This window comes from Pseudophryne corroboree, chromosome 9, assembly GCF_028390025.1.
Source record: "Pseudophryne corroboree isolate aPseCor3 chromosome 9, aPseCor3.hap2, whole genome shotgun sequence".
NCBI lineage: Eukaryota > Metazoa > Chordata > Amphibia > Anura > Myobatrachidae > Pseudophryne > Pseudophryne corroboree.
In genome coordinates this window covers 140,428,301-140,441,327 of record NC_086452.1, presented here as the reverse complement: position 1 = coordinate 140,441,327, position 13,027 = coordinate 140,428,301, and positions in this window count along the sequence as shown.

The window sequence follows — 13,027 nt, the reverse complement described above, 5'->3', positions numbered from 1 at the left end:
AAGAAGCTGGAGACATTGAAGGAGGAGCTAACACTGAGCGATTCCGCTAGGCATGTGGGACTTGTGGATGGAGCCCTTAATTCGCTTAACAAGGATTCACGGGTGGTCAATCTGTTGAAATCAGAGCACTACATTTTGGCCACCGTGCTCGATCCTAGATTTAAAACCTACGTTGTATCTCTCTTTCCGGCAGACACAAGTCTGCAGGGGTTCAAAGAACTGCTGGTGAGAAAATTGTCAAGTCAAGCGGAACGCGACCTGTCAACATCTCCTCCTTCACATTCTCCCGCAACTGGGGGTGCGAGGAAAAGGCTCAGAATTCCGAGCCCACCCGCTGGCGGTGATGCAGGGCAGTCTGGAGCGACTGCTGATGCTGACATCTGGTCCGGACTGAAGGACCTGACAACGATTACGGACATGTCGTCTACTGTCACTGCATATGATTCTCTCACCATTGAAAGAATGGTGGAGGATCATATGAGTGACCGCATCCAAGTAGGCACGTCAGACAGTCCGTACGTATACTGGCAGGAAAAAGAGGCAATTTGGAGGCCCTTGCACAAACTGGCTTTATTCTACCTAAGTTGCCCTCCCACAAGTGTGTACTCCGAAAGAGTGTTTAGTGCCGCCGCTCACCTTGTCAGCAATCGGCGTACGAGGTTACTTCCAGAAAATGTGGAGAAGATGATGTTCATTAAAATGAATTATAATCAACTCCTCCATGGAGACATTCACCAGCAGCAATTGCCTCCACAAAGTACACAGGGAGCTGTGATGGTGGATTCCAGTGGGGACGAATTGATAATCTGTGAGGAGGGGAATGTACACGGTGATGAATCGGAGGATGATGATGAGGTGGACATCTTGCCTCTGTAGAGCCAGTTTGTGCAAGGAGAGATTAATTGCTACTTTTTTGGTGGGGGTCCAAACCAACCCGTCATTTCAGTCACAGTTGTGTGGCAGACCCTGTCACTGAAATGATGGGTTGGTTAAAGTGTGCATGTCTTGTTTATACAACATAAGGGTGGGTGGGAGGGCCCAAGGACAATTCCATCTTGCACCTCTTTTTTCTTTCATTTTTCTTTGCGTCATGTGCTGTTTGGGGAGTGTTTTTTGGAAGGGCCATCCTGCGTGACACTGCAGTGCCACTCCTAGATGGGCCAGGTGTTTGTGTCGGCCACTAGGGTCGCTTATCTTAGTCACACAGCTACCTCATTGCGCCTCTTTTTTTTCTTCTTTGCGTCATGTGCTGTTTGGGGAGTATTTTTTGGAAGGGCCATCCTGCGTGACACTGCAATGCCACTCCTAGATGGGCCAGGTGTTTGTGTCGGCCACTAGGGTCACTTATCTTAGTCACACAGCTACCTCATTGCGCCTCTTTTTTTTCTTCTTTGCGTCATGTGCTGTTTGGGGAGTATTTTTTGGAAGGGCCATCCGGCCTGACACTGCAGTGCCACTCCTAGATGGGCCAGGTGTTTGTGTCGGCCACTAGGGTCGCTTAGCTTACTCACACAGCTACCTCATTGCGCCTCTTTTTTTCTTTGCGTCATGTGCTGTTTGGGGAGTGTTTTTTGGAAGGGCCATCCTGCGTGACACTGCAGTGCCACTCCTAGATGGGCCAGGTGTTTGAGTCGGCCACTAGGGTCGCTGAGCTTAGTCATCCAGCGACCTCGGTGCAAATTTTAGGACTAAAAATAATATTGTGAGGTGTGAGGTGTTCAGAATAGACTGAAAATGAGTGGAAATTATGGTTATTGAGGTTAATAATACTTTGGGATCAAAATGACCCCCAAATTCTATGATTTAAGCTGTTTTTTAGGGTTTTTTGAAAAAAACACCCGAATCCAAAACACACCCGAATCCGACAAAAAAAATTCGGTGAGGTTTTGCCAAAACGCGTTCGAACCCAAAACACGGCCACGGAACCGAACCCAAAACCAAAACACAAAACCCGAAAAATTTCCGGTGCACATCTCTACTTATTCCAATGTCCAGCATTAGCAACATCTCCATTTACACTATAGTGGGGTATTGTAGCTAAATAGTGCATTTCTACTTATCTTTTAGTGAGAGTTGTTGATCTGACCATGTTTTGGCCTAGGTACGAGTGCTAGTATATTTAATTTAAATTTATTTTATTTTAGTTTATGTTAACAATATTTATTATTGTAACATCATATCATATAAATGGTTGAAAAAATTGATTATGTAGTAATCTTTACCTATCAAATTACGATTTAAATATTTTTTTGTTTGGTTTCCAATTATTATTTTTGGGGTCATTAGAGGGGTTTGGACTCCAGTTGACCAACAAATGTATTCATTATAGTATCTCGCAGCAGGTTACTGCTGACAAGCTAAAGTAAAAGTGTCGTACTGTGAAAACACAAAACCCGAAAAATGTCCGGTGCACATCACTACTAAATACTAATTTATTAACACTATAGATTTTTCACTGGTATGCTACGCTGGGCTTTCTGGCTTATGCTGGTGTTTTGGGGTGCCACACCCTGCACCTAGATATAGCGCTAGGGACCCCAAATATACAGAGATGCCTTGATGCGGCTTTGGGGCTTAACCACACATTTGCGCAAATATGTGTAACGAAGATCTCTGAATTCTATTATTAAAGGGGATTTATATCTGGTTACTAGTATCTTCAGGGTGCTGGGGGAAACCAAATGCCTTTTTTTCTTGCTCAGAAATACCCCTCCCTTTCGGGCACCTAAATGATATCACTAAGCTAATTGAGCATCTACCAATATATATGTCTGTTGTGAGAGGCAGAGAGGTTCCTGCATTAAGAGGAGGTGCAGGTCCTGACATGCCACTTGGAGCATTATGGGATTGCTCCAAGGTAGGTAGCTCTTAGCTTTGACATACTGTAGTAAGGAGCCAAATTGATTATGTAGTAATCCTTACCTATCAAATTACGATTTATATATTTTTTGTTTGGTTTCCAATTATTATTTTTGGGGTCATTAGAGGAGTTTGGACTCAGGTTGACCAACAAATGTATTAATTATAGTATCTCGCAGCAGGTTACTGCTGACAAGCTAAAGTAAAAGTTTCGTACTGTGAGTTGGTTTCTATGGATATATGAAAGAATTCTATAATTATGAACACACAAGCGCTAGAAAACCTATTTCTATATCTATTTGGGTTAACTAATTGAAGAGTATTTTACAATGCACCTATGTATATGGGTGCATAAAACTTTGGGATTATACCTAGTTCTAGAGTATGATGAGCTTTAATTTCTAAGAACAATATAATGTAATAGAATGATTTAATCTGTATTACTATCTTTTTATCATTCACTTCAAGTTGTGCTGATATAAATTAATAATATTAACAAAAATAATAAAAAATAAAAAATTAACCTAGTAAAAATAACCAATTGTAGATGATTTAACAAATATATAAATAAATGTAAAATATAAAATAAAGAATAAAAATAGAAATAAATATATAGTGAGCCCTACTTAGATTCAAACCCCAGCTGGTCTGTGCAGTAGCACAAGGCATTAGACCACTAAGCTATCCACTTCCTCTATAATCAGAATCAGAATCAGAATCAGCTTTATTGGCCAGGTATACTTGCGTATACTAGGAATTTGTCTTTGGTTTGCTATACAACAGCCTAGTAGGTAACAGGTAAGCAGGTGTGTGTGTGTGTGGGGGGGGGGCAAGTAAAGTTACACAGATAGGTATACCGTAGGAACACAAGTTAGTTACATGTACGTCTAGTCAGTCAATGTTCAGGAGTTCAGCAGGTGGACCGCTTGGGGAAAGAAACTTTTGAGGCTTCTGGTGGATCTGGCGGGGACAGCCCTGTAACGCCTGCCTGGAGGAAGCAAGTTAAACATGCTGTGGCCGGGGTGTAGCTGGTCTTTTACTATCTACATTGCCCGCTTTTTAGCTCTGGACAAGTACAGGTCCTGGACTGAGGGAAGGTCGGCCCGATGATCTTCTCTGCGGTTCTGACCACCTTTTGGAGCCTGCATCTGTCCCTCGCGCTGGCGGAGCTGTACCATACGAGTATCGAGGAGCACAGTACCGACTCCACAATCGCGGAGTAGAAGAGGAGAAGAAGCTTCTGTGGGATGTTGAACTTCCTTAGTTGCCTGAGGAAGAACAACCTCTGCTGCGCTTTCCCAACAGTGGCGTCAGCGTTGGACCCCCATTTAAGGTCCCGGGAGATTGTGGTCCCTAGAAACTTGAAGGAGTCCACTAGCGATACCACACTGTCAGCAATCGTTAGCGGAGGTGCACTAGATGACTTCTTCCTGAAGTCCACTATCATCTCGACAGTTTTGAGGGGGTTGAGCTCGAGGTTGTTGTGGATGCACCACTGGGCCAGCCTGTCTACTTCCCGTCTATAGGCCGATTTGTCCCCATCCTTGATGAGGCCGATGACGGTGGTGTCATCGGCGAATTTGATGATCCTTACTGATTGCGCCTCTGAGGTACAGTCATTTGTGTACAGGGAGAAGAGCAGGGGTGAGAGGACACAGCCCTGAGGGGCCCCTGTACTAATGGACCGCGCTTGAGAGGTGAATTCCCCCGCTTTCACCACCTTTGTCCTATCTGTCAGGAAGTCTATTATCCAGGAACAGGTAGCTTCTGGGACCCCTAGGTGAAGTAATTTGGGGTGGAGGATGCTGGGGACGATTGTATTGAAGGCCGAGCTGAAATCGACAAACAGGACCCTCGCGTAGGTACCGGGAATGTCTAGGTGCTGTAGAATGTAGTGCAGGCCCAGGTTGACTGCATCCTCGACACACCGATTCGAGCGATAGGCGAACTGCAGGGGGTCCAGTTGGGGGCCAGTCACAGTTTTCAGGTGATTCAAAACCAGATGCTCGAACGTTTTCATGACCACAGACGTCAGTGCTATCGGCCTGTAGTCGTTCAGGTTCGTGATAGTGGGTTTCTTGGGGACCGGGACTATAGTAGACCTTTTGAGGCAGGAAGGGACTTTCTGTAGCTCCAGCAATTTATTGAAGATCTTGGTGAATATGGGGGCGAGCTGACCCGCACGGGATCCGGTCTGAAGATCGACAGTGTCTAGGTCGACAATGTTTAGGTCGACCACTATAGGTTGACAGTCACTAGGTCGACATGGATGGAAGGTCGACAGGGTTTCTAGGTCGACATGTGCTAGGTCGACAGGTCTAAAGGTCGACATGAGTTTTTCACATTTTTTTTCTTTTTTTGAATTTTTTCATACTTAACGATCCACGTGGACTACGATTGGAACGGTAAAGTGTGCCGAGTGAAGTGGTAGTGGAGCAAAGGCACCATGCCCGAAGCATAGCGAGCGAAGCGAGCCATGCGAGGGGCCGCGGTGCACTAATTTGGGATCCTGGTCACTCTACATAGAAAACGACACAAAAAAAAAAATCCTCATGTCGACCTTTAGACCTGTCGACCTAGCACATGTCGACCTAGAAACCCTGTCAACCTTCCATCCATGTCGACCTAGTGACTGTCGACCTATAGTGGTCGACCTAAACATTGTCGACCTAGACACTGTCGATTTGATGAACCACACCCGACCCGCACATGCTCTTAGGGCAGATGGTGACACTTCGTCAGGACCCGGAGCTTTCCTGGTTTTGGCCCTTTTGAACAATGCCTCCACCTCTTCTTGGGTGACTTGCAGTGCCTGGGGTTGGCCGTCGGTGTTCGGGGCATCGTAGAGGTGATTGTATGGGTTGCAGGGGACTTCTTTTGTGAACCTGCAATAAAAGTGGTTCAGTTCATCTGCAAGGTCTTGGTGCATGGCGGTGGACTTTGATGTTTTCCTATAGTTGGTTATGGATTGCATTCCTTTCCATACAGATATAGGGTCATTGGTGGAGAGATTGTTTGTCAGCTTGTCCGAGAACCGCTTTTTTGCTAGCCTGATTCCTTTAGTCAGAGAGTTCCTAGTACGGTTGTATAGTGCTCTGTCACCACTGCTATAGGCCTCCTCTTTGGCTCGACAAAGTTGCCTGAGCTGGGCATTGAACCAGGGCTTGTTGTTGTTGTAAATGCGGTAAGTCTTGGTACGTACACACATGTCCTCACAGTAGCTGATGTAGGATGTGACAGTGCCTGTCAAGTCATTCAGGTCGGTTGCCGAGGCTTCAAAGACCCCCCATTCTTCTATCTGCAATATAAACTTGATAGTTAGTTATATATTTAATACTGTATCCACCTGTGTCTCTCCAAAGAGTAATTGTGTAGCTTTTTTGCTATTTAATTTAAGTTATCTATCACAATGCAATCTGTGATAATATATTGTTGCCATTATTGCTGTATTGTTTATATTGTTTACTTTGTTATAGTTCCCTTTTTATATACAATTGTGTTATATGGAAACAAGATCTCTGAATCTACACTTGGTGTTGAAATTAATTGCCAGGTGTTCTCTATAGATACACATGTGGATCATTAACTATGGCTGCTAACCAGTTGGCTACCTGTTTCTTAAATATGGACAACTAAACACACCTGTTTACCTTCTGATGAAACCGTATGTTCTACAAGCACGGAGAAAGGCGTTTAGGGATTCACTCACTGCACCTACGTGATCCTGACCACCCACAGACTGGAGGCTGCTTTGTATCATCCACTTGCTGCAAACCCGGAGCCACGCTCCCCCTCCCCGTTGACACAGATGTACCGCCGCATCTATCCCGCACCATCGGATCACTGCACCTAGCCGTCACCTAGCCGGCTGTGCTCCTAGCCGGCTGTGCTCCTTAAACGGCAGTGGTGAGATCTTGTTCAGTGGTGGGGAGGGTACGTAAGAGCGCTGTCTCTGTGGGTTTAAAAGCACTGTGTGAGCCGCATCCATGTAACATTGACTGGTTTGCTAGCAAGAATACGAGGCTCACTTTCATTCTATCAAACAGTTCCTCCTTGGAGTTACAAATAGCACTAACATTGTGCTTAAATATCCTATATTGGAGCTCCTTTCTATAGATCGTCTGTGGACTCTCTACATACATTGGTGGCATCATGGACTCTTATTTGTGCAAGTGATGAATATTGGTGTAATATATACCTTTTTTATATTGATTGATTTTAGAAATTATTATTATCAAAAGATTTAATATAATAATTTTTTTTTAAAATAATGAAATGATATTCTAGCGCTCCCTTGTGATACTGTATATCTCATCTTTGTGTATATTAGCGAGTACCACAGAGTACTCGTATGGGAGCAGCTCAATTTATATGGTTAGTGACCTACTTTTAAATTACTAACATATAGAAATTCTTTTGTGCGCCGAAAAATAATATAATTATTACTATAATATTTATATCTAGGAGAAGGGGCTAGAAATAGAGCAACCAGCTGCTCAGTGGGGGAGCAGTGAGATGTACCCAAGCATTGCTGGAGTTTAGCAAGGCAGTGTGCAGCCAGTTGGGAGTAGGGTTGGCCAGCAACCCAACGATGGCTGCCCACCAAGGGTAGATAGTTTTACCATCAATGCTATAGATTAAAATAGTTTTCCACCATCAATGGTAGCTGTCGGCCCGATGGTTTTATTTTCACACTTGTACTGCAACGCAGAACTACTGTACTAGGCTGTCAGTGCCACCACTGGCTCGATTATGGTGACTTACAGTCCACCAAAACTAAAACACTAAGGGGCCTATTTATCACCATCCGCATCTAGGATGCAGATGACAGGTGATAAAATCGCCCAAACTCGCACTGTGATAATTGATTACATCACAGGGATGTATCAATTATTGCATGCAGGAACAGAGCTTGCGGTCAAGCTCTGTCCCTGCGATGCCTCTTCGCAGCATAATTGGGGTATTTTTCATAAAAAATACCCTGATGTCCTGCTGAGCATGCACCGCCCCCACTGACATCGCCGCTACCGACACCGCCAGGTCAACACCCCCCCGTCGCGACTACTCCCGCATGCCGCGGACCCCCACCAGCAGGATAATATACTCACCTGTCCAGGGAGCCGGTCCGCGCTGCTTCAGGAGGCTGCCGAGCGAAGGGTTCTTCTCCTGCGCTGTGACCCCCAGTGCTGTAAAGTGAGCTGCCATTTTGCAGCATCACTTTACTGCACCAGGGTCACATTGCAGTATATGGGGGACCTGGCGCCCGTCAGCGCTCACTGGAGCAGCGGACACCAGCTCCCTGGACAGGTGAGTATGTTTTTTTTTACTTTTTTGTATTTCATTTTACACAATGATCAGCTTGTGTTTCCATCAGACACACATAGCTGATTTCTGGAGCCTGGTCCCGCTCAGCTTTCTCTTATCGCAGTGCTGCCCTGTGAACTCGTTAGTCTGAGCTGGCGAGATTATCACAGGGCACACTGCGGTATTTTTTCTAATTTTTTTTTTTTTAGTAAATGTGGTCAGATCGCATTTCCCATTATAAGTATGGGGAATGTTATGCGGCTTACTTAAAAAAGTGGATTAAAGGGTTTGGAGCAGTTTTTCATGAAAAGTGCTTCAAATGCACTTTAATACATTCAGGTGATACCAAAATAATGTGAAAAGGGTGTGAAAAATAGGCCCGTAAGACTGGGTACACACCTGACCAACACATTAGCGAACCAGCCGTTGCACCAACTGAGCAGCTAATCCAGGTAAGTATAAACACTAACCGATTGGATGCTTGATGTGTTGATCAGAAAACCCAGCTGAGTGGGCATTAAAACTTGCCTGCTTAGCTGTGATGTCAACCTTCCGCAGCAAGTGTATGGGCGGTTGGGGAACCGCACGTAAAACACAGCCAGATGCGCCAATACAGTATATCTGAAAATACAGTATATTGGCCTTCGACTGTGCTGCACAGCTGAAGCAATATATCTGTGAACGACATTATTCACAGACATATTGGGGGCTCATGATATATCGGCTGTGTATACCCAGCCTTACACAGTTAGCTAGAGTGTGTGACATGTGCAAGGTTGGGCTGGCATGCCTAGCTGGCTTGACACTGACCACCACAAGCTCACTCACGACTCCTGACTGAAGTGGCAATGCAAGCCAGAGTCGCAGAGGAAAGTTGCCCAGCTCATTCTTCCTCATCTGGGGCTACATCTCTTCTGTGCATGCACACTTCATATATGAAAAACTGTGTAAGAGTTCCTGTATTTTTACAAGTAGTAGGGTAATGCCACAGCCACAGGGTACACTTTACACTTCACAGGGTCACCTAGAAAAGTGGGTCCCGTAAAAAGCTGGATGGCTTTAGTGTGGCATACCTTTACATTCTATTAACACTTTTCACTTATTAATTTTTTAACAGTATTTCTCTATTTTAATTACATTTCATGTTTGTATCACCCTCTCTATAGCTTCGGCTTCATAAATACTAGAGATGAGCGGGTTCGGTTTCTCGGAAACCGAACCCCCCCGAACTTCACCCTTTTTACACGGGTCCGAGGCAGATTCGAACCTTCCCGCCTTGCTCGGCTAACCCGAGCGCGCCCGAACGTCATCATCCCGCTGTCGGATTCTCGCGAGATTCGGATTCTATATAAGCAGCCGCGCGTCGCCGCCATTTTCACTCGTGCATTGGAGATGATAGGGAGAGGACGTGGCTGGCGTCCTCTCCGTTTATTGTTGAACTTGATTGCTTTATTGCTTAATTGTGGGGAGGACTGGGGAGCAGCTGTTAGGAGGAGTACAGTGCAGAGTTTTGCTGATAAGTGACCACCAGTTTTTATCCGTTCTCTGCCTGAAAAAAACGCTCCATACCATATCTGTGCTCAGTGTGCTGCATAATATATCTGTGCTCACACTGCTTAATTGTGGGGACTGGGGTGCAGCTGTATTATATAGCAGGAGTACAGTGCAGAGTTTTGCTGACAGTGACCACCAGTATACGTTGTCTGCCTGAAAAACACTCCATATCTGTGCTCAGTGTGCTGCTTTATTGTGGGGACTGGGGACCACCAGTATAATTAATATTATCTAGGAGAAGTACAGTGCAGAGGTTTGCTGACACAGTGACCACCAGTATACTATATATAGCAGTATGGTAGGCCACTGCTGTACCTACCTCTGTGTCGTCGTTCATTAAGTATACTATCCATCTACATTCTATACCTGTGGTGTATTTTAGTTTTGCAGTTTGCTGACACAGTGACCACCAGTATACTATATATAGCAGTACGGTAGGCCACTGCTGTACCTACCTCTGTGTCGTCATTCATTAAGTATACTATCCATCTACATTCTATACCTGTGGTGCATTTTAGTTTTGCAGTTTGCTGACACAGTGACCACCAGTATACTATATATAGCAGTACGGTAGGCCACTGCTGTACCTACCTCTGTGTCGTCATCCATTAAGTATACTATCCATCTACAATCTATACCTGTGGTGCATTTTAGTTTTGCAGTTTGCTGACACAGTGACCACCAGTATACTATATATAGCAGTACGATACGGAAGGCCACTGCTGTGTCTACCTCTGTGTCGTCATTAAGTATACTATCCATCTACATTCTATACCTGTGGTGCATTTTAGTTTTGCAGTTTGCTGACACAGTGACCACCAGTATACTATATATAGCAGTACGGTAGGCCACTGCTGTACCTACCTCTGTGTCGTCATTCATTAAGTATACTATACATCTACATTCTATACCTGTGGTGCATTTTAGTTTTGCAGTTTGCTGACACAGTGACCACCAGTATACTATATATAGCAGTACGGTAGGCCATTGCTGTACCTACCTCTGTGTCGTCATTCATTAAGTATACTATCCATCTACATTCTATACCTGTGGTGCATTTTAGTTTTGCAGTTTGCTGACACAGTGACCACCAGTATACTATATATAGCAGTACGGTAGGCCACTGCTGTACCTACCTCTGTGTCGTCATTCATTAAGTATACTATCCATCTACATTCTATACCTGTGGTGCATTTTAGTTTTGCAGTTTGCTGACACAGTTACCACCAGTATACTATATATAGCAGTACGGTAGGCCACTGCTGTACCTACCTCTGTGTCGTCATTCATTAAGTATACTATCCATCTACATTCTATACCTGTGGTGCGCCTCTTTTTTTCTTTGCATCATGTGCTGTTTGGGGACAATTTTTTTGAAGTGCCATCCTGTCTTGATTGACACTGCAGTGCCACTCCTAGATGGGCCAGGTGTTTGTGTCGGCCACTTGTGTCGCTTAGCTTAGTCACACAGCGACCTTGGTGCGCCTCTTTTTTTCTTTACATCATGTGCTGTTTGGGGACAATTTTTTTGAAGTGCCATCCTGTCTTGATTGACACTGCAGTGCCACTCCTAGATGGGCCAGGTATTTGTGTCGGCCACTTGTGTCGCTTAGCTTAGTCACACAGCGACCTTGGTGCGCCTCTTTTTTTCTTTGCATCATATGCTGTTTGGGGACAATTTTTTTGAAGTGCCATCCTGTCTCGATTGACACTGCAGTGCCACTCCTAGATGGGCCAGGTGTTTTTGTCGGCCACTTGTGTCGCTTAGCTTAGTCACACAGCGACCTTGGTGCGCCTCTTTTTTTCTTTGCATCATGTGCTGTTTGGGGACAATTTTTTTGAAGTGCCATCCTGTCTTGATTGACACTGCAGTGCCACTCCTAGATGGGCCAGGTATTTGTGTCGGCCACTTGTGTCGCTTAGCTTAGCCATCCAGCGACCTCGGTGCAAATTGTAGGACTAAAAATAATATTGTGAGGTGTGAGGTGTTCAGAATAGACTGGAAATGAGTGGAAATTATGGTAATTGAGGTTAATAATACTATGGGATCAAAATGACCCCAAATTATTTGATTTAAGCTGTTTTTTAGGGTTTTTTGAAAAAAACACCCGAATCCAAAACACACCCGAATCCGACAAAAAATTTTCGGTGAGGTTTTGCCAAAATGCGTCCGAATCCAAAACACGGCCGTGGAACCGAATCCAAAACCAAAACACAAAACCCGAAAAATGTCCGGTGCACATCACTACTAAATACTAATTTATTAACACTTTAGATTTTTCACTGGTATGCTACGCTGGGCTTTCTGGCTTATGCTGGTGTTTTGGGGTGCCACACCCTGCACCTAGATATAGCGCTAGGGACCCCAAATATACAGAGATGCCTTGATGCGGCTTTGGGGCTTAACCACACATTTGCGCAAATATGTGTAACGAAGATCTCTGAATTCTATTATTATGTGGGATTTATATCTGGTTACTAGTATCTTCAGGGTGCTGGGGGAAACCAAATGCCTTTTTTTCTTGCTCAGAAATACCCCTCCCTTACGGGCACCTAAATGATATCACTAAGCTAATTGAGCATCTACCAATATATATGTCTGTTGTGAGAGGCAGAGAGGTTCCTGCATTAAGAGGAGGTGCAGGTCCTGACATGCCACTTGGAGCATTATGGGATTGCTCCAAGGTAGGTAGCTCTTAGCTTTGACATACTGTAGTAAGGAGCCAAATTGATTATGTAGTAATCTTTACCTATCAAATTACGATTTATATATTTTTTGTTTGGTTTCCAATTATTATTTTTGGGGTCATTAGAGGAGTTTGGACTCAGGTTGACCAACAAATGTATTCATTATAGTATCTCGCAGCAGGTTACTGCTGACAAGCTAAAGTAAAAGTTTCGTACTGTGAGTTGGTTTCTATGGATATATGAAAGAATTCTATAATTATGAACACACAAGCGCTAGAAAACCTATTTCTATATCTATTTGGGTTAACTAATTGAAGAGTATTTTACAATGCACCTATGTATATGGGTGCATAAAACTTTGGGATTATACCTAGTTCTAGAGTATGATGAGCTTTAATTTCTAAGAACAATATAATGTAATATAATGATTTAATCTGTATTACTATCTTTTTATCATTCACTTCAAGTTGTGCTGATATAAATTAATAATATTAACAAAAATAATAAAAAATAAAAAAATTAACCTAGTAAAAATAACCAATTGTAGATGATTTAACAAATATACAAATAAATGTAAAATATAAAATAAAGAATAAAAATAGAATAAATATATAGTGAGCCC